This window comes from Apodemus sylvaticus, chromosome 12 (genome assembly GCF_947179515.1).
Source record: "Apodemus sylvaticus chromosome 12, mApoSyl1.1, whole genome shotgun sequence".
NCBI lineage: Eukaryota > Metazoa > Chordata > Mammalia > Rodentia > Muridae > Apodemus > Apodemus sylvaticus.
Genome location: NC_067483.1, coordinates 84,835,130 through 84,862,488, shown reverse-complemented (window position 1 = coordinate 84,862,488; position 27,359 = coordinate 84,835,130).

Here is a 27,359-nt window from a genome sequence, read left to right as displayed (position 1 = left end):
CAAATACATGGGAGAAAGATTTAAGGAGGAAAGACATTTTGGCTCGCTCATCATTTCAAAGGTTTCAGCTCATCTTCAGCAACCTCCATTGTTTTGTTTCTCCTCTCTGATGAAGTAGACTGTCCTGGTAGATGGTGTAATGGATATAATCTTTATGGAGATCAGAAGAAGAGAGACAGGGAGAGGAGGAGAGGGAAGGAAAAAGAGTTGGGTTAAAACACATCTTCCCACTTTCTGCTCATGGAGACCCCTGAAAAGCAATAGTGCCCATCTCCAGTTTCTTCCCAGCTAACTATACAATCCGTTTGGACCACCTAGATGTTTTGTTTCTATTTTTGGGGGTGGAGTGATTTGTTTTTCATATCTTTAACACAGTAATAGAGAGGTCTGTCCCTCTCCAAGGTAGCAGTAGAGTTCATGTTTACAAGCAGTAAATATCCCTGTCTGACCAAATGTTTTTGTCTTGTCAGCCTTTTGGGCTTCTGTTCATAAACTCCAAGGGGATATGAAAAGAGCAAAGGACTCTGAAGGCAGGCAGTCTTCATTAGACAGTGCACATGGAAGCACACATGCACCAGGAGAAAAAGCTAGTAACCAGTAGCACAGTTGATGTTTGGAGCATAGTAATGCAGGGACATTTTTTGGAGACCAAATTATTCAGAATCTTCCTTTCCTGCCAATCCCTGGGCCAAGACTTTCACATTGCTCCTGTTATTTTACCTAAGGGTCTTCTCACAGCGGTCACCAATTAGTTTAGAAGCTCTCTTCCCCTTTAGAATTGGATTATTAGCAGCAGAAGGCAGAGATCACCAGAGGATATGGCTTAGCTCTAATGACAATTCACCACCTGTCATCTTTGAATTCTGTCTCTCTGACCCAGCCAGCACTCTAGGGACCATTTCTGGATCATCCCCCTGACTCAAACCTTTCCCTCCTCCTCATCCTAACCACTATAATGTCCTACTGAATGGGCTTACTCTCTGTATATCCCTCACATCTACCTATTTCTTTTTACTTCTGTGATGTTTCACTCCAAGCCACTGCCTCTCACCTGCAAACTGCCTAGCCTGTGGCTTTGAAAATCCCCCTCCCGTTTCTCCTCCTCATGGGTCTTCCCATATGTTCCCTCATTTTGAAATCTGGCTCTGGCAGTTCAGTCCTGTTATCCCAGCAACTCCGGAAGCTGAGGCAGGAGGAGTACCACAAGTTCAGAGCCTGCCTAGTCCACAGATTGAGTTCAAGACTAGCCTGGATAACTTAGCAAGACCACGTGTCGAAAGCAATCAATTAATCATCAACAGTAAAAAGCTGGTAACATATATAACAGATACTGCATTTGTCCAGCATGATTCAATCTAGAGAAAGAGAGGGAGAAAAATTCCAGGGTCTCATTGTCCCCATTAAGGGCATTCTCCCAATGACCTAACTTCCTCCCATTAGGTCTCTCCCTATATCACTTCCCAATACCAAGTCTTATGGATTCATGTCTTTGAAGAGTTGATTTAATTAATTACTTTTCTCATTGTTATGTCAAAATAACTGGAAGATGCAACTTAAAGAAGTGTTTGTTTCAGCTCATAGTTTGAGGCTACAATCAGTCTGTCATGGTGGGAAGGCATAGCAGTGATGTGAGGTGATTGGTCACATAGCATACATACACAGTCAGGAGACGATGCAGTCTGGCCCTTAGCTAGGTCCATCTTTCCCCATTTTTATTTTACCTAGGACCCCAATCATAGGATGGTGACATCCACACTCACAATGGATCTCCCCACCTAACCTAAACCTCTCCTGAAACATCCTCACAGAAATACCCACAGATGTGTCACTTGGTGATTCTAAATCCAGTCAATTTGTCAATAAAGGTAAAGTGTTGCCCAGGTCCTAACTGTAGTCCTGTGGTCTCTGCCCAACTTTCCAGTCTCCTCAGTGGCATGGTGCCTAATACATTTGGTAACTAATGGAAATGCTATACACAGTTGTCAGTTAAATGTATACATTTAAGAAATAATTATGCATGCCTTCAGAGTTTCCCATTAGCACTGTGCAATAGTGTCTCCACACCATGTCTTCATACCATAACAACAGACACAAGGCTCTATTAAAAGTCAGGTCCTAATATGGCCCAGAGCTGCCATTCAGGTCACTAAGCACTTTCCAGCTGCCCTTCACCTAAGACTTACCTTTCTTCTTATAGTCTGTCCTGACAAGGATTCCATAATCTTGTGCATTTGACATTTTCATATACTTTGGCTGAACATGCTCATTGAAAATTAATTAATTTAATTTTTTGATTAGTTAATTATAGTTCTCTTGATATATAATCTAGTTTCTCAGGACTTGGGATCTTGGCTATTGTATGAATAATTTTTTCATTTCCAGTGACAACTCCTATATTGCTCCACCACTGTGCATCCCTTGGGGCTCTCCTCTTCTTCCTTGTGTCTGCTAGCCAGAATGCTACCTGTTTCTATGCCATGGGTCTGGATAGGTTATTAGCCATCTTTCTAATACAGCATTCTAGAATTATCAAAGTACTATTGAACTATAATTGCATAGTTAACACAGACCAAGTTTTATTACAGATCCAGAATTTTCATAAAACAAGATAGTAGGGTCCCTTTTCCTGACTGAATTCCCACCATTATGAAATGTATGATGAAGTTACCCTGTGATTGACATAGGAAAATTCTGCCACAGAGTAAATAATTTCTGATTTGTTGTAAAGAATTTCTAAATTAACCTTCCCCATCAAATGCACCCTTCCTGGATGTGTTTTCTACTAATCATGTTGCATCAGCATAATTAGTTGATGCCCTTGTTTGTGAGGTTTTTGTTTGTTTGTTTGTTTGTTTGAGACAAGGTCTCACTCTGTAGTCTAGAGTGACTAGGAACTCAATTTGTAACCCAGTCTGGGCTTGAATTCACTGCAATCCTACAGATTCAGCATCCTGACTGCTGATATTACAGACAAGAACCACAGTGCCTGCTTAATAGGTTGCCTTTGGAACCAGGGACAGCATTTGTAGAGACAGGATCTTCCTGAATACTCTCTATATTTGGAAACTGACAGCCAAACACCAACTAAATTCTGCCTGACTTGGGCCAGGTTTACTCCGTAGGCTCCATGTCTGATCTCAGTTTCTATTGAGATGAAATATTCAACAGATCATTGATTGAAATTTAAAGTAGTCTCATTTTGTGTATAAAAGCTATTAAGGTACATGGAAAATCTCATGGCTTACACAGTTCTCTCTGAATGCCCTACCAATCAAATGTTAAAATAGCCTTGGCTGAAGTTAAATTAGTATTTCTCTCATAGTTGTAAAGCCAAATGAAATACAGAAAATTAGCATAGAAGTCAATGTAGAGACTTCTTAAAAAACTAAAATTAGAGCTACCTTATGATCCAGCTATAACCCTCCTGGGTACACCCAAAGGGCTCTAAGCTAGCCTATCACTGAGATTCTTGCACATTAGTGTATATAGCTGTGGTAGTCTCAACAGGCAGGAAACAGAACCAATGTAGATGTATATCAACAGATAAATGGATAAGCAAACATATACAATGCAATTTTATCCAACCATTAAGGAAAATAAAATGATATTTTCAAGGAATGTATGGAACCAAGGAGCATCATGTAAAGCAAAGTAAGCCAGACATAGACAAATATCTGTTCCCTTTCATATGTACAATCTAGCTTTAGGTGTGTGTGTCTGTGTGTGTGTGTTTGTGTGTGTATGTATATGTGTATGTGCATATGTGTGTGTATGTGTATGCTTGCATATGTGTGTGTGTGCCAAGAAAGTAGGAAGGGAATTATAAGAGGAGGGGAAGAGATATTAAGGAGAGAGAAAGCAGAACACACGTGACAAAAAATCAGAAGGGGGAACTATCTGGAAAGGGAAGGACTTTGCTGAGGCTCTAAGCAGACACCCCTCTTCTGAGCTATACTCCTAGCTCATAGACAACAGAAGAGATGCTATTAGTTCTTTCTTTATGCATTTTTCTATTTTTGCATTTTTTTAAAGATTTCTTTATCTTATGTATGTGAGTACACTGTCGATGTCTTCAGACACACCAGAAGAGTGCATTGGATCCCATTATAGATGGTTGTGAGCCACCATGTGGTTGCTGGGAATTGAACTCAGGACCTCTGGAAAAGCAGACATTGCTCCTAACCACTGAGCCATCGCTCCAGCCCTATTTTTGCATTTTCTTCATATATTGCTAGCATGTATACACTGCATAAAATAATGAAATCAGTGTGGCATGGTCACACCTGTATATCATTTTATGTTACTAGCCAACACACGTGTGACATTTCCATACATATAGACCATTTAATGTTACTATCTAACACAGTGTGACAATTCCATACATGTATATCATTTTATGTTACTATCCAACACACCTGTGACATTGCCATATGTGTAAACATTTTATGTTACTAGCCAACACACGTGTGACATTTCCATACATATAGACCATTTAATATCACTATCAAACACAGTATGACATTTCCATACATGCATATCATTTTATGTTGCTATCTAATACACTACCCCCTTTTACCCCCTACCAACTCCTGCTATTTCCTTTTCTGTGCATATTTATTTAAAATAGATGTGATAGTGCACACTAGTAACTAGCACTCAAGAGGCTGAGGCAGGAGGATGGCATGCTTGAGACCAGCTTTAGCTGCATAAGGAGGTTTTGTTTCAAAAAGCTCAAAATGTACATGTCAAACTTTCAAAACATACTTTAGTCCTTTTGGTATAACCACAGAGTCATGGGACTGTCTGTGCTCCCTTTCCAGAACAACTCCTTCCCTATACCCATTAGTGGGCACTGCCCAACCACACCACTCTCCCTGCCCGGCTGGCCTGGCAGTCATTACTCTGCTTTCTATCACTGCCGATTTTCCTAGTCATGGAATTGCCTGCAAATGTCACCACACAAATGTGGCTTTCACTGCTCTTTTACTACCAGGTGCTTTCAAGTCTCCCCGTGCTGTATTATGAGGCAGGACCTTCTATGTCCTGAAAACTTCCTTTTTCTAGATCAATTTCCTTTCTTAAAAAAAAAATTCTTTCAAAAATGCATACAACATCAGCATAAATTTCCCCTGGATCCATGCTTGATCATTCATACTCGTGCTTACATGAAATATTGGCTAAACATAAACGTTTAGAGTCAAAGTTTCTTATCTTCATCATTTTGAAGATCACCTCTCCATGGCTGTCAACAGTCCCGCCATCCACCTGACTCTTGCTGCTGCTGGGGATGCTTCAGTACAGTCGATGGAGTCCAGAACCCAGGGTCTGTCAGGCGGTCGCTCTACCATTTAGCTCCACCCTCTCCCTTATTCCTGTTCCCATTAAAGTGGTCTGCCTTTTCCATAAACTTTAGGAATCCCCCCGCCCCACTTTGATCTCTTCCATTTTAATGCAACACATCTCATTGCATAGTTCCATTCTTTTGATGGCTTAGTACTGGCTACAACCCTTCACTTCGAATTTTTCTTCCTTTTTTTAATTCTGGAAAATTGTCTCTCACGTTGTTGATGTGACACGAGGGAGTGAAGAGAGAGCTCTTTTTTGGGGGTGGTTTAGACCAAGAACTAGCCCAAATTCCAATTCTCTGTTTCTCCCCATGTCTTCCATCTGCCTTTAATTTGTGGTCCATGGCTTGTCTGTAGTCTGTCTGTTGTGTGTGTCTGATTGTCCTTGGCTATCCCTATTGCCTGCTCTGAATTTCTTGAACACCACAGAAAACTGGTTTGGAAAAAATTGTGGATACTCTTTCAACCTGATGCCTGCTTGCAACAAGTGATGAACACACACACACACACACACACATACACACATGTACTCATACACACATACATGCATGCACACACACACACATACACACATGTACTCATACACATATACATGCATGCACACACACACACATACACACATGTACTCATACACACATACATGCATGCACACACACACACATACACACATGTACTCATACACACATACATGCATGCACACACACATACACACATACACACATGTACTCATACACACATACATGCATGCACACACACACACATACACACATGTACTCATACACACATACATGCATGCACACACACACACACACACACATACACATACATGCACACAGAACCCCCCTTCTTCCCTCCCTCCCTCTCTCCCCCCTCTGGTTAGGTGAATGAAAGAGTACATAATTTATCATTAAAGCTATGCATTAGCGTACATTGTCAAAACTGATTATAGGGGAAGTGCAGGGCAGAGTAAAGTTATTTATGTTGTTCTCTTACCGGCAGGCAAATCTAAACAGGCTGAACGCACAGTAGGAGAGCAGGTTAAGAACATAATCATAAATGATCGCAAGGCATATTACTAACTTGGTAGCAAAGTCTCGAAAAACATCAGTCTCTTTGAAGGGGAAAGGTGTTTTCAGGAAAAGACAATGACAGCAGTTTCTTTAACTATTTTGTTCCCTGTTTGGTTTCATCCTTTTTTGGGGGGAATCCCTGTGATGCTCTCTCTAAGGTGATCACTAAGCTTTGGTGACACTGAACCTCTCTCTTATCCTCTTCTTTCTTGATGCTTCTTTGAGAGTTCCCCAGCTCCATCTTCCAGCTTTACTGGATCTGTCTTCATCTGAACGTTATGTCTGTTGTGTCCAGTGAATGTTTCCTTGAAGACTTTGTATTTCTAAGATATCTAAAAGTTATATTGTAAACTCTTCTCTTCTAGGGGGTTATTAATTACATGTATTTAAATATTCTTATTGTCTCCCTAGTCCCATATTTTCCTTTTGTTGCCAGGGATTAAACATAGGATACACCGAATGGTAGCTGGGGGCTTGACGGCCGAACACAGCTCCAGTCCTTTTCTCGTACTAAGGGTGGGATGACACTGATAAAGAACAATGTGCAGTGATGTTCATACACATCTGAAAACGTACAAGATCCATTGCCTAGCATGTTAACTTAAATGTTCCGTTTACAGGCTAGATAGAGGGCTGAGTCCTTAAAGAATAGGCTAACAACCAAAATTTTCACCTAAAATTTTAAAGAAGGAAACTAGCACGTGGTGTTTATCAGAGGGGTACAGGCTAAGGCTGGAGGACCTCAGAGCCCAGTGGGAAGGAAGCCCATGGTGGGTGTGCTCTGCAGTGGGAAACAGAGTCCCTAGCTCCTTTCCTTCCATTTCTTCCTTCTTTTGCATGCTGTGTGGGACACAAGTGCAGTGCCTGGGGAAACTGAGGCCAAGAGGTAACCGGAGGACAGCACTAACACAGGCCGGGGCACAAAGCACAGCAAGGCGAAGGTGAACAGCTGGCAGGAGTCCAAGCGTCTTCCTCTCCTATCCACATCCCGACCTTCCCGGGAGATCCCCTGGAGGACAGAGGGGCGAGAGGTGGTTCACCTCTGAGACACACCCGCTCCCAAACCAGGACCAGCCTGGAAAGCACAAGCCAGTCTTTCTTCTTTCCTCCTCCCAAAGCGAAACCCGGGCGCCAATGTAAGACAATGAGGTAACTGTTCAGAGAAAGCAGACATCACTGAGAGGAGCTGAAGGTATGGCTCAGAAGTTCAGCACTTGCCTGTCATGCAGGGGCCAACACCCAAAAGATGGAGGGACAAGGAGGTCGTGTAAGAATTTTAAGTGAACATAATTGTTAGCCCTGGATGGAGAAAATACATTTAAGGTAACTAGTTCTTTGTCATTAAGCGGTAGATAACTGATAAATGGATAAAAGCACGGCGCGTCTAGTGCAGACTCTGATTCCTGACTTCACTGGATTGAAAGCAGTTCTTGGGCTGGGGTGATGGCTCACTTGATAAAGCACTTGCCTTGCAAATGTGAATACCTGAGTTGGAGCCCGACAACCCTTGTAAAAAAGAAATCAGAGCAGCAGCACGGGCATGTAATCAGCACTGGGAAGGTGAGGACAGTGAGTCCTTGGGGCTCACTAGCCAGCCAGTCTAACCTAACCGGTAAATCCTAGGCCAGGAAGAGGATTCTTTCTCAAAAGTTAATTAATTAATAACACTGTGTGTCGTAGCCTTTTCCCTTTGCTGAGACAACTACATCACTGAGTAAAGACCATAACACTTCCAATGTCACATTTGATGGGATATATATTCACCATGTTTAAAAATAATATCCATGGTATTCAATCTTATTCATGAGGTGTTACAAGTGTCACTTGTGACTTCTAATTAATTCGTTAATAAGGTAGAAAGCTCCTGAAAATGACACCCATGTCCAAGGTTGTGCTTCTGGCCTCTACACACATGTGCACTTGCATGCCCACTAACACGCCCACATCTATGCCCACACCCAGTCCCACACTCATAGCTTTTAAGGGAAATAAGAAATAGAGGCCTAAATGTGAGCTAGGAGTGTTGAGAATAGAACAGAAGTAGATTTTATAACAGAGAAATTCATTTGGGGAGACATTCTTTATTTTATGAAGTGTTTCCTTACTTGATAAAACCTTCAGCATACACTTGCCTTAAAACTGAATCTTTAAAAATATGACTTTACCTAACATAAATGTATTTACACTCTTACTTCCTTGAGCTAGTTTATTGCTTTGAGTGCACCTCGTTGGTATTGATATTTTAGGTATTATAATAATGTAAAGGTGGCAAATAAATGCTTCTACTTCTCAGGGAAAAGAATTCAGCTTCATGAAGTGTTAGCATGAGGACGAGGAGGAGCATGAGGATATTATGGGATGCTGCACACACAGCGACACTTCCAATCCGATTTGTTGTTCCAACACCTTCATAAATCATTAAAGATTCTGACTTAAGAATATTTGTGAGGGAGTCAATGAGCCGGGAACCCTGGGTAGTCAGAATGTCTGTATTTTGGAAAACTATCTCCAAACCTGGTCATTGCACACCTAGATCCAAGGGGGATTCCAACAGCCATTTCATCGAACCCTCTCCTTCTCACAGGTGGGATCCAGGGCCCTGGGATGTTGTGTATGAACACAGTACTTGGAGTGTGTTCTCTGCTGTATCATTCAGTGTTCATTCCACCAGCTGGTGTGATTTATTCTCCCAGTGATGCTTTTACAAGTCTGCATCAGCTCAGTTACTCCTCCCTGTTCAAGCCCAGTTGAATGTCCATCACCTATGCTTCTGAACACTGTTTTCCGGGGCGGCGGTCCTCCATGTGGAGGTGCCCTTGCCCTTGGTTGAGACAACCCCCTTACCTAGAGACCATAGGGCTTCCAGTGTCACATTTGGTAGGACATATATTCAACATGTTTAAAAATAATATTTGTGATACTCCGTCCTATTTGTGAGGTGGTACAGGTGTCACTTTTGACTTCTACCACAGAGACCATAATTTTTAGAAATGAGACCAGTCGTGTGGGAAAATATTCTCACCGCTGGTGGGAAAAAAAATCACGTTTTCACAGAGTTTGCAAACAGGGAAATATTTGTGGGTTTGTCTCATATGTTTTGCTTTTTTTTGGCAAAAGCAAAAGGCAGTTTTCTTTGCGACGAAAACGGCCTTTCTTTTTCGCCAATGCTTCACATCCATTTTTGCCAAAGCAAAAAGCTGTTTTCCCAGGAGAAAACGGCTCGAGCTGAAGTAAAAGGGAAGCACTATTTGTGAAAAAAAAAATTCCCATTTCTGAAGACAAAAATCACCTCACTCAATGCAAATGTCACCTGAGGGACCTTGCAGGAAGGAAGGGAATAGGAGAGTGGCTATGGCTGTGACACACATTGAAATGAGAAGAACCAGGAAATAGAAAAATAAGTCCAAGATCACATGAGAGGTAGATTTTTAAATCATGCTCAGAATTAAAACACACACACACACACACACACACACACACACACACCATAAACTCAGAATAATAAGGGTTTGTGGGGAACTTTATGTATTTACCACAAGAAGGGAAAAAGTATGCTTTTATTTTAACCAAGGGTGTGATTAAGTATGCCAATCTTAAAAATAAAGTATCTGACACTTTCCTGCTGTGACTTGGGCTGTTTTGTGTGTGGTAAACACGAAGTCTCCTTGATACGATTGATCATAAATTTCCTGGAAACCTGAATCACGTTCATACCCAACCCTGGTCCATCCCAAGACTTACGTATACAAGTGTGACACAGCAAACCATAAATCAATAATTACTGATAATCTAAGAAGGCTTTTCTTATCTCTGAATACACTTCAATTTAATGCCCCCACCCCTTTTTTAAAAAAATACTGATGGGGAAGGCAGCTTTATGGAAAGTGGAGATGTCAAAGCTGCCCGCTAATAGAATCTCATCAATTTTATTCGTGTGGGTGTGTATGGGGAGTGAACTGAGGGACCCACGAGTGCCACGCAAGCGCTCTGCCACTGGGCTTGAACTATAATTCCAGGCCTCTTCTGGAGACAGGATCTCTCTAAGCCGGCCAGGTTAAAGTTGAACTCTATCTTTAGCTGGGGAGGATCTCGATCTTGTGACCCTCCTCCTTAGACACTCAAGCTTGGATTGAAAGCCCATTTCGTCGTTTTAATTTTTATCACCACCATTCTTTCCGTGCATCAGGAACGGAAATGCAGCCTGCCCTCTGGAAGTAAACTGCTGTTTGTAGCGACTAAGCCTGATACCTTGGACAGCGCCTAAGCGGGTGGGGGATCCCACAATGGGTGGGGTATTTGACTAAGTGAGCCTTCCAAAAACACACTACCGAGAAAAGAGGAGTGGACAGGGAAAGAAGCAGCGTGGAAAGCAGCACACCCTGTTACTCAGTCAGAGAATTAGAGCACTCCGGAAACCCCCAGGGTGCCACTTGGAAGCCTTGGGTTTCCTGTCTCCTAGAATGTCTCTGGAGGCTGGGCACTCCTGTGAGTCTACATCAGACAGATGGTAGCAAGACATCTGGAGTGTGTGTCTGCGGGTGCCGAATTGTCCCTAACCAACAAGGGAAAGGGGCTGTGGCTGGCTTCAGCCCCAGTGGCTCTGGTGTGTGTGTGTGTGTTAATGACCCTCCAGTGCTCTATGGAAGGGTTGTCTGTCACTCTTCCTTCCCCAAAGCAAATGGTAAGGAGCTGACATTTATGAACAGGAACAAACACCTGCCGCCAGTGACTGGTGCCCTGAACAAGAACACATCAGGAGTCTATGATGAGAACTGTTACACTGAGCGTTACCAACAGCAGGCGTTCACTCACACCGAACACGGCATTTATTACAATCAGCCCCACAAGGAGGAACTGCTGCCATCCACACTTCACTGTACAGATGGGGAGGTAAGAAAGTGTCCTGTTTCCTCTTGTGGTGTAGCCCAGAGCCTCTGTCTCTCAGCTCGCATTCGTCAGATGCAGCAATTCATTTATATTCCACTGGGCTTCTGCACATAAACTCCATCTCTGAGTGGGTGGAAGTAGCCCCAACTCACTTCCATGCTGTTCACAGAGTTATTTTCATTATTGGTACATTACGTGCTATCTCTGAAACTCACTGTACTTGGAGAAACAAATGTTGGACTCTGGAAAGAGGAAAATCTGGCTTAATTGCTTTAACTCTCTGGTCACCGTCAGGGTAGGTATTACTCTCCGTCATCACTCACCAAATGTGTGCATTGCTAAGTCTGGATACAATACTGGATACAATACAATACAATACAAAATTGTCAACAATACTGATAGAAACATAATCTGATGGTACTCTGCCCACCACCCTCCATTTCTATGTACAAATTAGGTAAATTAGAAAATGTGCATGCTCCATATATTCTGCTTGAAAACTTGTTTGCACATCATGTAAGGTTGCTTTGTGTAATATACACGCACATATATACATGTATTTATATATATAATTCATATATATGTACATATATATACATACATATACATATATGGATTAGACTCAGTGCTTTCCACATTAGCGCATGGTCTACCACTGAGCAGCATCTCCAACCTTCTTTGTTTTCCTAAGTTTAAATTTTTTGTTTCAATACTTAGAATTGGAGAGAATATCTTAAACATAATTTAAATTATTTATAGGTAAGGATTTGGTCTAGTTTTGGGGAGAGAAAGCTAACACTTAACTTCTCTGTGTTAAGCATTTTCACAGGGCTATCTTATTAATTTTGTCTTGTAATGGTTAGTGTTAACTGTCAATTTGACCAAATCAATAATCACCTAAGAAGGGGCCTCTGAAAATGTCTGTGAGGAGCTATTGTGATTATGTAAACTGAGGTGGGAAGACCTATCCTCTGTGGGTAGCATCATTCCCTACCAGGGAATCCTCGTCTGTGTAAGAGTGGATAAAGAGCTGAGCATACATGCACGAATTCATTGTTCTTTGTGTTTGACTGTGGATGTCGTGTGAGCAATTGTTCTTCAAGCTCTTGATGCCTGAAGCTCTTGTTGCCTGTACATCCCCATCATGATGGACTGTACCTGTAACACTGATCTAAAACAAATTATTCTTTCCTTAAGTTGCTTTTGTCAGGGTATTTTATAACAGCAACAAAGGAAACTAAGGCAGGCCTGCAATAGTCCTGGGTGGTGAATCTTGTTAATTCTATGCTATGGGTAAGGAAAGACAAGGGTGGAGAAGTGGAGTCCCTTGCCAATACATATGCAGCTAATAAGTGGCAGAGCCAAGATCTAAATCCAGGGATGCTGCTTTTCACATCTTACCTATTGCACAACCTTTCCTAGTGTGCAGGGCTCATGGGACAGGTGCTAAAGTCCAGAATCTTTCAGAGTGCAGCAGAAGGTGACAGCTGGACTCTGCTCAGGAAGCTGTGAATGCAGTCTGTTCCGACCCACACACCATACTTGGTTCTTGTTTATAGATGGCAGATGCACACCTGGATCACCACACATGTGTTCTCTCACGTTCATTGTACATTTTAATGTCCAGTTAATCTTAAATTACTCTTTTACATCTGATCTGAGTTTTCTCCTTCTAGAAACAATAGGATCCACTGAGATGGCTACCCAAAACATCTCTCTTTAACATCAGGATCTCGGAGCTTTAGGATACAGCTCAGTGGTAGAGTGTATACTTAGACAAGTGGCTTTGAGTTCTAGCTATAGCAGAGAGAGACGGGGGTGTGGGCTGGGGTGGGGTGGGGAGACAGAGACAGAGAGACAGAGACAGAGATTCAGTGACAGACACACACAGAAAGAGACAGAAAGAGGCAGATGATAGACAGACCCTCAGAGATAAGATCTGTGTCCCCATAGACACTTGAGCTTCTATTATAGGCCCAGTTACTTACTGATTAAATTGCTTCTCTTTGTATGACTTAGTCACCTCATCTGTAAAAATAGAAATAGTAATAGTACATCCTCCACAGGCTCATCTGGGGACATCATGAAGTAATGTACCAGCCCTTGGATGACACCTGACCTTATCTAGGACCCTAAGTCTTTGCTGCCATGGACCAGTCCTAGAAAGGAGTCCTTTCTTGCTGAGGAGCCATGGCGTGGCTGACCAGCATTCTGTGGACACTTACACGCCCTAGTTTTGGGAGCTGTGATGTTTGGTTTTCTGTTCAATGGACCTTGAAACATTCCTGGAGTTTTTCTGTGTACTGGGGATGGACTCTCCCTTTCATGCCTCTCTTGGGAAAGGCCAGGGCATAACTGCTGACATCGTACTCTGGTTATGTTCTAAGACAGAGAGTGGCATCTACACCAGATCCTCATCTTGACTTCCCTGGCATTTGTCTTGACAACACCTCAGTCCACTTCAGTGTTAAAATTCATGAGGGAGAAGCAAGCATCCTATTTAAGACAGGGAAAGCATGCTCATGCATCCAGACCAAGGAAGCCAATGAGTAGCACGTCCAATCCTTGTGCTGAGGGCCACAGCCAATGACAGGAGTGTCTGTTCTTTTTTCCTTTCTTGGGACAGATGTCTCCTCTAACCTTAAGCACCAACTGCCTACACCAGAAATGCCCAGCACTGCCATAGGAAACAAAAAGAATCTCAGGAAGGGCTCACTTTCTTTGTTTTACCTTACGGTCTTTGAGATAGGGTCTCGTTGCATAGCCCTAGATAGCCTCAAACTTGCTATCCTTTAGTCTCTCCCTCCTGAATTCTGGGATTACAGGCAGGGGCAGCCAATCCTCACTCAGGATTCAAGCTTTAGATACTTAGCCAAGAGCTAGACGAAAAGAGAAAAAATAAACCTTCAGTTCTGGTGCTCCTATTTTTAAAGTTGTGGTGGCTTTCATCTGGTCTGTTATGAAGACAAAGATGGCCAGGGAGCAGCAATCCAAGCTTCTTTGGGTAACGCGTTTAATTGCTTTAGCATGAAGTATTGGTATCGGAAAAGGAAAAGTTAATCTGTTATAGACACATTCAAAAATCCCAGACACAATCCATCAATTCTCTCACAGAAATAACAGCTTTACCCTTGTCTCGCAATCTGAACCTAAATGAAGATGAGGTGCTTGCAGCTAGTTTGGCTGTTATTTCCTGAAAATGCATAGGCCAATGTTAACAAGAAAAAGCTAGAATAAGGGGGTGACACAAATCCCTGTGATGAACTGAGTGTGAATGAAACTTCAGATAACTCTGAAGCTCTGTACAACTTGCTGGTTTAAGTGCTAAGTGTCATTGCCCCGTTCTAACAGGGTGCTGATTTCTTCTAGGACGTTACCCAAGCTGCTAGGTTACATAGCTAATGGAGGAGCATTTAAGTGGTAAGTGCATTCTGTTTGAGTCTTTCCCTTTTGTTTGCTTTCACTTTGTCTAAAGCTTTGAGTCTGCTCTTTATAACACCTCAAAAGGAAAAGGATGGAAAGACCTTCCTCTCTGGAAGACTACACAACACACTCACCCTCTCACCTCCAGGAGGAGGAGAGACCCAGTGATTTAGGAACAAGAGCTTCCTCTCAGGCAGATTTAATTAAATACCGAAATGGTAATATACCACTTGTCAGTGATCTCTTTAATTACCTCGAAAGCAACACCTTCCCCCATGTTCATTTTCCGGATGACAAAATTGAAAAATCAAGATTTATGAAATAATCCCTAGGACAATTAAGACAAGGTCCTCTACAATCTCTAGTCTGAGAAAAAAAGGATCATTTCACCTTCCCTCAAGTCTTATGAGGCCAACGCTCATCACGGAAACTTCCTTATGATCCGTCCTAGAAATAATGACCTCTCCAAACTTCCAGAATGAAATCATTTCTTCCTAATATTTCCTGTAAGAGTGGACTTTAAATAAAAACTTAAATACCTACATGTCGCGTCTCCATGTTTGTATCTTCTGCAATTATAACAGAGTGACTTTTAACTCAAGAAGCACGGCAGCTTACATTTTAAGAACAGATTAGCCTCGTCAGCTGATACCAAACGTTGCCACTCCAGCCTTTGTTCAGAGGCTCTTTCCTCGGAGCGCGCTGATCTCGTCCGGGCCACCAGAAGTCAGTCTCCTGACTGGAGGGTAGCTATCCACAGAGACATTTTGGCAGGTCACTTCTCACCATCTTTTGCAGACATCAAGTGGACCAAAAAGACAGGAGGAGCTCAGCTATCTGAGGAAAGCATTTGGTGGGGACCTTGTTTCAAATGGCCACCTCCGTGAGGAACTGCATAGAGAAGCTCCTGGAAGACGTCTGTGGGGGGGTTGACAGATGAGCAATTTCATTTCATTCTGAGTGGTGAAGGGTCAGAGCCAAAGCCAATCTAAGGAATTTGGAACGAAATGCAGGAGAGCGATGCATTTTGCAGCCCAGAGCCTCCCTTCACTCCCTAAAAAGACACTTTTCTCGGCTGCCTAGCTGTCGCTGCCTCAGTCTGAAGAAGCGTTCCTTTCTGTCAGTGTCAGCCTTCCGTTTTTATGACAATTACACTTGAATCATGCATATTTTTTGTGGGAGGGCTTGGAGTTTTTGTATTATATTTTCAGTGTTTAAATGTATCATCATGATGTGATTATATATAAATAATGGGTTTGTGACATTTCCTTACCTGTATATAAGGAGTTCTGATCATATTCACCTCTGTCACCCTCCTTTATCCCCTCCCTTCCAGGACCTGGTTTCTCTTCTCAACTAATCTACTTTCGTGTCTTCACGTGTGTGTGTGTGTGTGTGTGTGTGTGGTGTTTATGAATTATTTTAATTAGTTGTCTTAGTTAAGGTCTCTATTACTGTGTTGAAGTACCATGACCAAAAACAGAGAGGAAAGGGATTATTTGGTTTACGCTTCCACATCACAGTTCATCCTCAAAGGAAGTCAGGACAGGAACTCAAGCAGGGCAGGAACCTGGAGGCAGGAGCTGATACAGAGGCCATGGAGGAGTGCTCCTTACTGGCTTGCTCCCATGGCTTCCACAGCCTGCTTTCATGTAGAAGCCAGAACCACCAGCCCATGGGTGGCCCCACCCACGGTCACTGAGCCCTCCCCATACATCACTAATTAAGAAAATGCCCCACAGGTTTGCTAACGATACAATTGCACAGAGGCATTTTCTCAATTGAGGCTCTGTCTTCTCTGATGACTCTAGCTTGTGTTGTGAGTTGCTATAAAACTAAACCAGAGCATTAGTGTTACCTGTAGGAGCTTGGGAGGTTTACCAGAAAATGCCTCTCCCTCTCCAAGCAACCACGGGCTGGTTATAGGTCATAAGAGGCAAGTCAGCCCTTGTGAGTCCCTCTGCCCTCTGTAGTGACATGCTAGCATTTTCAGTCTAGCATGGGGCTGCCTAGAGTCCAGGAGTCCAATGGCAATGCTGTGCCCAGGAGACAGCATTCCACAGCAGTGCACCCGACCCTAGCTCCTCCACGCGCTCTGCACCCTCTTCTGTGATGCTCTCCAAGCCACAGGGGATAATGCTGATGTTTATTAGGGCGATACATAAAGACATTGATTATTCAAACCTGTTATGAACTTCCGTGGTAACTGCCAGCCATGACAGAGAGGCCTTCCTGACAAAGCTGACACCATTATTTATGAGCATAAACGTGCATACTTACAAGGCAATTCAACAGACACCTCTCATCCATTTAGCCTAACAGCAACAGTAGCCTGCCCACTTGACCCACTGACCTTCCCAGCCACAAGTTTTTGACCAGGTTTACAGTACCACACATGAGTTTCCTCCTATGAAGAGAACTTGAAATCTAGTCATAAAGTGGTTACTTCAAAACAGTCACGACACTATAGCACTGTGGGCACTTTGTAGTACCCAGGGTCCACAACTGAGTAAGACTGTTGATGACGATTCTCCCCACGTGGCCTGCACAGGGCCTTCTGGCAGTAGGAAATCTAGCCAGCGGGGAGGGAGCTTCCAGATGAGTTCCAGCTTCATTTCCCCGTGTTCTGCAAACAAGGCATGTGCTGTCTTCAGCCATAGGGTCTTACCATCTAGTTTGGGTTGGCCATCGATGGCAGTGGAGACCTTTTGAACTGTTTCAGCAGCCAACAACTCCTAAGGAGGCAGCCCATTCTGGCACTGGGACTTCCATCTAATAACCGCATGGCTTCTGGGAGCAGCTTAACCAATCATACAAGGAGCCTCCGGTTCAGCGCTCTCCTACACTGGAAGCTTCTTTTCTTGTTTACATTTTATGTGAAGCATATTCTCTCTCACATCTCAGACCTCCTTTTCCCTCCCTTCCTTTGCCCATATGAGTCTCCTTTGTCTTCTTAAACAGTTGTACGTGTATTTTCAGGTCAAGCACACACACACACACACATTTGTATGTACTGACAGATATATGATGTTATGTATCTGTATAAAAATCTAGGAACTGCAAATGAGAGAAACATTATGGTATTTGCCTTTTTTGTGATTGGTATAGTTTATTTTCAGTCATATCCACTTTCCTGCAGATGATACAACTTTCTTCCCTGTGGCTTAAAAAATGCCATTATCTATCTATCTATCTATCTATTATCATCTATCTATCATCTATCAATCATTTATCTATCATCTATCTCTATCATCTATCAATCATCTATCTATCTATCTATCTATCTCTATATCTAGATAGATAGCACATATCCCTTATCCTCCTTAGATGGACTTCTATACTGATTCCATAATTTAGCTATTATGAGAAGTCTTGGGGGGGGGAACCCTGATGTGTAAGTATCTCTGTGACACACTGATTTAGGGTCCTTTAGAATACTCTTAAATACAAGTGCACCAATCTTGTGACTCCCTCAAGCCGAGTCCCATGGGGAGCCACACAGTTCCTCCTCCTCCAGCCATTGCATGTTGAGCACCTTTGCTGTCCTGTGCTGATCTTACTCTCCGCCTTCATACCTCCTTAAAGAGCTGAGCGCAATATTCCAGGGGTGATCGTGCCAAACGTGCTAAATTACCCCACGCCTTCCTCATGATGTGATGCTTCTGCACATGCAGCCCCAAATCACCTCAGCTTCTACGGCATATTGCGAACACGTCTAATTTATTGTCTTCCACTGCATCAGTCTCTGTTTCCTGCACCTTCTTTTCTCCATGCTTACTTCTGCAGACTCCATCTTCACCCCCAGCACTGGAATTAACCTGTCTGCTTCCCTTCTCACTTCATTTGATCCTCCAGTATCTTTAACCTCAGAAATCCCACACCGTACTCTCAATTGTGAGTTTGCAACTCTTTCTGATTCAATTTCATCTGCAACTCTAATTAACATGGTGTTTACTACATCTCCCCTCCCCAAACCCCACCCTCCCGCCCAGTTTACAAGCAGAAATGCTCAGAAAAAAACAAAACAAAACAAAACAATAAGACAAGAAAACCCGGCTAGCATTAACAGGGATTCCCGGAAACCCTTCCCAGCGCCTTGCCTCCTGGGATAGCCTGAGAAAATGCAATTAACTTTCTCCAGCTCAGGGGACGGTTGTTTCAGCCACTTTACACCATGTTGATGGACAGCTGTGTCTCTTCCCCTAATCAGCCAATTTGGAGATAGAACAATTACAAAAGATGGCAATTATTGAATGCAGTCTGTCATGGCAAAGATGGGGGCTGAGAAGGGAAGGAGGGAAGAAGAAACGGCCTGAATTCTAGTCAGAAGATAAAAAGATCTCTGCTCTCTTGAGGGAGTGTACTCTCACAGGGGCACACTAAAAAGACTGTCGGGGACGGTGGTCAGGCAGGCTGGTTTTCTAGCCCCTTTCCCAGGCTATTCCTAATCACAGGCCAATGGTTGCTTTCCCTGTGTTTTGTTTTGATTAAAGACTCTTCTTGGAGTTTGTTTTTGTTCTATTTTTAATCACACTCTTGTATTTAAACAATTGCTCGAAAGGCATTTCCTTTTATCTCTTTCTGATTTTTTGTTGCTGTTGTTGCCAAAACTTAACTATCTCTCACTTTTTTTTTTTTTTAAGTATTCGAAACAAGTGGAAAGATCTTTTTGGTAATAAGCTCAAGCCATAGAACTTTGAGGAGACAGATGCCTGCTTCCTCTTTCCTCTTCAGCCTCAGAGACTTCAAGTTCTTCCTCTGAATTCACTTAAGCAATTGTCTCAAAACACCATGTGCCTTCTCCGTATCTAATATGGAAGTCTGGCAAGTGAAAACATATCCTCTCCCAAATACAATAAGCATCGATGTTTGTGGTTAGGTTAAGAAAACATCACACACACACACACACACACACACACACGTATCTCTATTACAGCCATTTAAATATATGTAATTGGAATGATTTCTAAGTGCCGTTTTAAAAAAAAAATACAGGAGCAGGAGAACAAGGCAATAGAATAACTCAAGTTAAACCTTGTGGAGCGTGGCCAAAAAATAAATAAATAAATAAAATCCTTCCCAGCATAGGCTGTCAGAACATCATGAAGGAGAAGGGCATAGAGGAGAGATTCACGTTAGAAGATCTTATGAACATTTTACAAAGCCTTTGCCTCTCTCTAACTTTCTTCTGTTCTCAGTAGGATGGTTAAAAAAAAAAAAAAACCTCCACATAAAGTTCTACCTTTCTGGTGAGCGAGGGAAAAGGGAGAAGAAAAAAATGTATGGTTAGAGATGCCCAAGGGAGGTAAGAATTACTGAAGTCAACTGCGTGTGTCCTCCATCAAGTAAACCGAAAATAGATCACGGGAAGCTTGTACCACACAGGCTAGAAGCCTGAAGCAGGTGGAACAGGCTTAGACTAGAAGCTCCTACTGTGTCTTGCACAGATGCACCTTCAGAATGTCTGTAGGAGAAAGCAAGGTTAAACAAGCTGAGGTAAGCCAAACCGAGTTGAGGGGTTGAGCACAGAGCTCGCCTTCCCTTGGTCACGTGGCCCTGCGCTGGTCACGTGGCCTTGCGCCAGTTCCCCTCTCCCTGCCCCCACTCAACCAACTCACTAATTTGTCATGTGCCTCCTCCAATCAGGTTGCAGCAACGATCGAATGGCATGATGGGAACAAAACCTCAAGCTTCATAGATAGAAATAGTAGATCCCTCATACTTAAAGTTTCACAAAGCCACTGGGCGGTGGTGGCACATGCCTTTAATCCCAGCACTTGGGAGGCGGAGGCTAGGCGGATTTCTGAGTTCGAGTCCAGCCTGGTCTACAGCCTGAGTTCCAGGACAGCCAGAGCTATACAGAGAAACCCTGTCTCGGAAAAGCCAACATATATATATGTGTATGTGTGTATGTGTATATATATATATATATATATATATATATATATATATATATGTATAAAAAGAAGGAGGTTTCACAAAGCCTTAGGTATTTTATTGTCGTTGAAGGCAGAATTACTGTCAAACACCACTTGGGGGGAATCAATTTTGTATTCATTAATCATGATCCAGGGATATTAATGCTTTGATTTGCAAACAAATTTGATGGAGAGGGAGTGTAACTCAAGAGTAGAGTATGCTTAACATTTATGAGGATCAAGGGTTAATCTTCAACACCAAAACCATCATCGTCATAATAAGCTTAAAAATTAAAATTACTAGTAAATTGCTCAATCGCATATACTTTTTGTATTTTTCCAGCACTAATCTATTTCAGACAATCAAACTTACTAAGTATTTCCCCACAAGATTTCAATCTTGAAATTGAAATTTATATTTTGGAATTATTCTACCATTTAAATTCTTACTATTTTGCTTTATTTTCCATTTATTTATCAGTGATGTGAAATAAAACATTGAGTAAATCAATACCTGACATACTGAAATACAAACAACATTTATTAGTCAATGATGAGTTACTATGTATTAAATAATACTGTTGAAAGGTTAATTCAGTTCATGTAGGCAGAAGGACTCACCAAACCACAACAACAACTATTTGGGAAGAGGCTATAAGTCAACTCACTTTGCTTGCAGTAATAGAGCTGAGATTAACCAGAGTACAAATATTCAACGTGAACCCTGCAACTGCTACGTGATCCTTCCATGACCTAATTTATTACTCACTGGTCAATCTGCAAATAGCCTGAGCGTTTGAACATGGAAAACATGCCAATTTTTATATTTAGCTTCCAGTGAAACATAAGTGACAAGACCACATATGTAACATGCTATGGAAAAAAACCTGTGTGTGTGTGTGTATGTGTGTGTGCGTGTAAAGTTGACACTGTCCCTTGGTAGTAACACATCATATACTTTTCTTGTTGCTAAGACAAAATACCCAACAACAGTACAACAGTAACATAAGGGAAGAAGGATTTCTTTCTTTCCTTCTTTCTTTCTTTCTTTCTTTCTTTCTTTCTTTCTTTCTTTCTGTTATGGTATAAGAAGGGGAGCAGTTCATAGCGGAGGAGACGGCAGGGGAGCGGGTAAGCTGGTGTGTGTGTGTGGCATTGTACCTACAGTCGGAAAGCAGAGGAGATGAACACTCATGCTCTGCTGGCCCCCTCCTTTTTATTTAGTCTCCTACATTCAGGGTCAGTCTTCTTGTGTCAGTTAAACCTCCCTGGAAACTTCCTCAAGGAAACATCCAGAGGCATGTCTCCTAGACGACTTCAAGTCCAGTCAACTTGACAATGAAGATGAACTGTCCAGCAGCTTGCTAATAAGATGAATATCAAAGAATTATTTGTTTACAACCAAAGGGCTCCTTGGTGGTTAGACAATGATACTGAGACAAAATTAGCATGTGTTGAAAGAAGCTGAATGATCAAGACTCTGGGCCATCTGGACTCCCTGAAGAATCTTAATGTCATGAAAAGTGGGAGAATCAGGTAGCCTGCTCCTCACACAGTGGTGTGCTAAGAGACAGATACCCAGCACCAACTACGAGGTGTTCTTGTCTAAAAATCAGCCCTGCACCTAGTTTGCCTCAAGATCTAAACATCAGTTTGCAGGAAGTACCTACAGAAATGTCCCTACAGGAAATGTGTGGGATGTGGGAACAGGCTGTAATAGTTACTTTTCTTGTGGTCCTGACAAAAACTATTTAAGGGAAGTAGGACTTATTTTGGCTCAAGGTTTGTGAGCATACAGTCCATCATGATGGGGAAAGCGTGGCAGAGAGAATAGGTAGCTGGACTCTAAAATCTCAGTCGACCAGAAGAAGAGAGATCTCAAAATGGGCTATAAGTCATAACATGACCCTGTATCTGTCAGTTGGACCCTATGTCCAAAAGCTTCTACTACGCACCAGGCATTTACCAGCAGGAAACTGGTCAAACGCAGGAGCCCATGGAGAGGGGAGGGGCGGGGGAGAAGAGTTACAGAGGCCAACACACAGTCTTAAAAGCCTAGGCACGAAGACCTGGTACAGCCAAGGAGTCCATGAAACGAAGCAAAACAAACAGCAAAAGAGAAACAAACACTTTGATCTATGGTACACATATAGAGGGGGAAGAGAACGAAGTACCAGAGCTGCCCTTTGACCTCTGTGGTATGTGTACATAAATAACCCCCCCCCCAGGAATGATGTTATTTCATTAACAGGAAAATGAATGCAACTAGAAATAATCATATTAAGTGAATTAAGCGCAGTTCACTGAGGCGAATATCACACGGTATGCACACCCACACACTCTCTAAGTAAATACATGAACAAATAAATCAATGCATTTTTAAAAAATTAAAAAAAGAAACAAGCACAAGAAACAGTAGCCCTTGGTGGGTCCTGATGGGGAAAAGGCAGCCACACCAACACCCCTTTGAGAGGAGCAGGGGACTCTCAAGGTGGATCAGGAATTGGATGGTGCTGAAACACAAAGCTGTCTTGTTATCATTTGATTGTTAGGATTTTTAAAAGCTGCCTCTGCTCAATAGGTATGAGGACTATAGACTTTGAGAGTGAAATGACCTCTGGAGTTTGGTTTAAAATACTCCAGGGAAGGAGGGGAGAGAAGGGTGGGGCAGGATGAGAAAGGAAACAGTTACAAAATGTTAAAGTGTTGACCCAGGTGACACATATGGGAGCCATAAATCACTGTCTACTTCTATTGTGTGTTTAATTTTTTTTCACACTGAAACTTAAAAAAAAATTCTTTTAACGATTTATTTATTTTATGTATGTGAGTACACTGTCACTCTCTTCAGACACACCAGAAGAGGGTATTGGATCCCATTACAGATGGTTGTGAGCCACCACCATGTGGTTGCTGGGAATTGAACTCAGGACCTCTGGAAGAGCAGTCAGCGCTCTTAACCGCTGAACCATTACTGTGCCTCCTGAAATGTTTTTTAAAGAGTCAATGTGTCTACACTTCATTTAATCTGCTCACATCACCCCTCAAGATACTTACATGATAGTTTTGGAGAACATTCGGATAAACCCTTATTAATAAGATCAATCTAAGATGGAAGGAAACAGCAGTCCAACCTCAATTCTGAACTAGTCTGGTCTGCATTAAAAACAAGCAAGGCGTAGTGGTTTAAATAAGAATCGCCACCACAGGCTTGTAAATTCAGACGCTCAGTCACCTGGGTGTTGCACTATTAGGAGGTGTGCCCTTTTTGGAGGAAGTGTGTCACTGAGGATTGGCTTTGGGGTTTCAAATGCTCAAGTTGGCCCAGTGATTTTCTCTCTTCCTGCTGCCTGCACATCTGGATGGAGAACTCTCAGCTGCCTCTCCAGCACATCTTCCTGGTGGCTGCCATGCTTCCCACCACAACGATAAAGGAATAAACCTCTGAATGTAAGCAAGTCCCAATTAAATGCTTTCTTTTATAAGAATTCCTGTGGTCATAGTGTCTCCTCACAGCAATAAAACAGCAACTAAGACACAAGACCACAGGAGCTCACCTCCTGCTCTCTGGGCTCTGCAGAGCCTGGTGATATCAGGGTCAGTCACCATACCTCAAGTGATGACATTTTTTTTTCTTTTTTTGCCCAAATTAAAGATGCAGTGAGCGTACAGGAATGGAGAATTTGTAGTTATAAGATGGCGGTGCACTCTGTTCTTCCTCTTTTTCTATCAGGAGAAGGCTCAGCCTTGCTCCTGCATGGTTGTAACTGCAGCTCAGAATCCCAGACTCTGGAGTGCCCTGCAAAGAGATGCACACCCACTGTGTATAACCTAGAGCTGTATATAACCTAGAGCTGCACCTGGTGGTACACACCTGCAATCCCAGCACTTGGGAGATAGAAGAGGGAGGATCAGGAGATCAATATCATCCTTGCCTAAGTAGTGAGTTCCAAAGCCAGCCTGGAGTATATGAGACTCTATCTTAACAACAACAACAACAACCATCTCACCTAAGTTTTCCTTCCCTACTTCCAACGAGAGCAAGATGCCTTATAGCTCTGCTCTGTCATTGTATCTGTAAGTAGTGCTGGAAAGTGAATCCTGGGTTGCAAGTGATCTAGGCAAGATTCCTTCCACTGAGTGACATCCAACTCCAATCTGTGCATCTTTGTCTATGTGCAGCCTTCCATGATAGGTGAAGGGAGGGAAACATTGCTTTCTTGGGAAAGACCTCTGCTCTATGCATGAGTTCTTCACTCCGGAGAGCTGGGGCTGGCTGGGGTTTAGGGTTTGTGAGTGATGTACTTGGAGAACACAGGGAAGACAAAAGAGAGTGTCTGGGTATAAATGTGCCTTAAGTTTTAAACATAATTTATGGACAATTTCCCTGGGGTCTTTGTTTTGCTGTGCTAACGATTTATTTTAGGTGGCTATGCAGTCTTCATTTTATTCACTAGCTCCCCAATGCAAACAGATCTCTTTTTATACCCAGGAAAAAAATGTGTATCGCGAGTTACCATGTGCAGAGGACGAAAGCTGCTATACTTAAAAGGACCCCTACTCACACCTCATCCTGCAAATCCAAGCACACACAGCTCCCCAAACCCTCTAGGGAGGACAGAGAGGCAGAACACCGAGAGTGACTGTTTGAAGGGTGGAACAAAGGCACATCCACATGTCTTGGAGCAGACAGAAGGAAAAGGACATTTACATAAGACGGGACGCCAATAAATCGGAAGTTCAATGTGCTTACAAATAGACAGCGGCAGGGACAGTGACGGAGGAATCAAATCTCTGCAGCAGATTGCATCTTTCATGTTTCATTTGCCTTTAATTCCTAAAGAAGGCAGAGGTTCAAAGGAATGGCTTACCCCCAGTCTCCTCCTGAAAAAAACTTCTGCCCACCCCTCAAATGCCAACGCCCAGAGACACCCCTGTTGGTTGTACTTGAACAGATCATTTTTCATAAGATACTTATTGATTAGAAGCGATGCTCATCTGAGTCCCAGCCACAAAGTAGGGCTTCAATCAAGCGAAGATGGACACTTCCAGCCTGTTCCTGTGCGCTGACCCATCTGTCACCATCTCCGTGCCCAGAGGGAACAGCAAGCCCTCTTGCTTTCTCTCCCTTCTCTTCACGGCTCTTTGTCATACGCAAAAATATACAGGCAACACATGGATGTATTTTATCTGCTCTAAGCAGAAACTTTTTTGTCAGCTCCGTCAAAAGATGTTTTTTAAATGGGTAGAAATAAATCTCTGAGTAGCCAAGAACAGTTTCACTGGGTTCAACAAGAGGCTAGAACAAAGTAGGAAAAACAGGGAAATTGAAATCAGACATGTTTAAATGACTTTAGACAATGTTTTTTATTTATGTGTAACACTATGCAGAGACATCTGGAAACCAAGACCACATGTTTCTGATGGCCACGAACTTGACACCCTGTGAGAGACAATTAAAACCTTGTTGGAAAGTGCTTTCTTTCCTAAAAAGTCTCAAGATTGTTATTTTGCACTAGCGATGGACAGAAACTGCTTTTTGGTTCAGGGTAAACTGGAAGATGTAAAAAGCTTAGAGTCAGGGCTTACCCGAGGACACAGAGGAGGTGATGTCAGCCAGTGTCCCCATCTGTGCTTGCCCTTCAGGGAAGGAACAGAGCTAAGTGTGAGATGTAACAGTTCTTAGGATAAAATCGGAGGCCTTAAGCAAGACCGCAGGCTGGTCTGCCTTGTTTTCTTCTAACAGGATGCTAGTCATTCCTAAGGGTGGTTATTGCTTTTTTAAAAATTCTTAATATTGATATTTAAACTATAGGTTCATCCAACAAGAATTTAAGGTGCAATTTAAGGTATTCAAGACATTACTGTTTAAAATTTAAAACCCAGTATCTACTCCCTTATTAGGTTTCTTATTATTTTACAAATAGGCAATTTCTTTTAAAGCTTTCCTATGAGGGGAAAAGATTTGGATTCTAATAAAAAGGATTTGAAGTAAAACATGGATCCTGAGATGGCTCATCAGGTAAGGATTCTTGCTGCCAGGCCTGACAACCTGAATTTGATTCTTAAGATCCACACAGTAGAAGGGAAGAAACAACTCTGAAAGGTTGTTCTTTGACCTCTGCAAAACTCTATGGCACACACACACACACACACACACACACACAGATGCACACACAGATGCACAGACATGCATACATACATGCACAGAGAAAGAGACAGAGAGACATGCACACACAGACATACATACATGCACGGAGAGAGATACACATACACACATACATACATACATGCACGGAGAGAGATACACATACACACATACATACATACATACATGCACACACACAGTAACTACTAACAAGCTGCTTTGTTCTTTCAACTTCTCATTTGATATAAAATATCATTGCCCAAAAGATTATGCTATATTGTATTCTTAATTCAAGCCCCAAATTATAGCATTTTAAAATAAAATCAGAGCCAAGTCCCACTGGTATTTGAGACTGTCAAATCATCCTTTCTCCATATTTTCTATTCCAGTGTTTTTTTTTGTTTTTTTTTTTTTTTTGGTTTTTTTTTTGGTTTTTTTTCTTCTTTATCCAACCTGTTCTGTAGACAGGTTTCCAATTTTCATATCCCATCTTCAAGTGTGATTCTACAGGAAATTGCATACAAATGGGAAATACTCATTCTGCTCCAGAAACAAATAACCCTCTAAT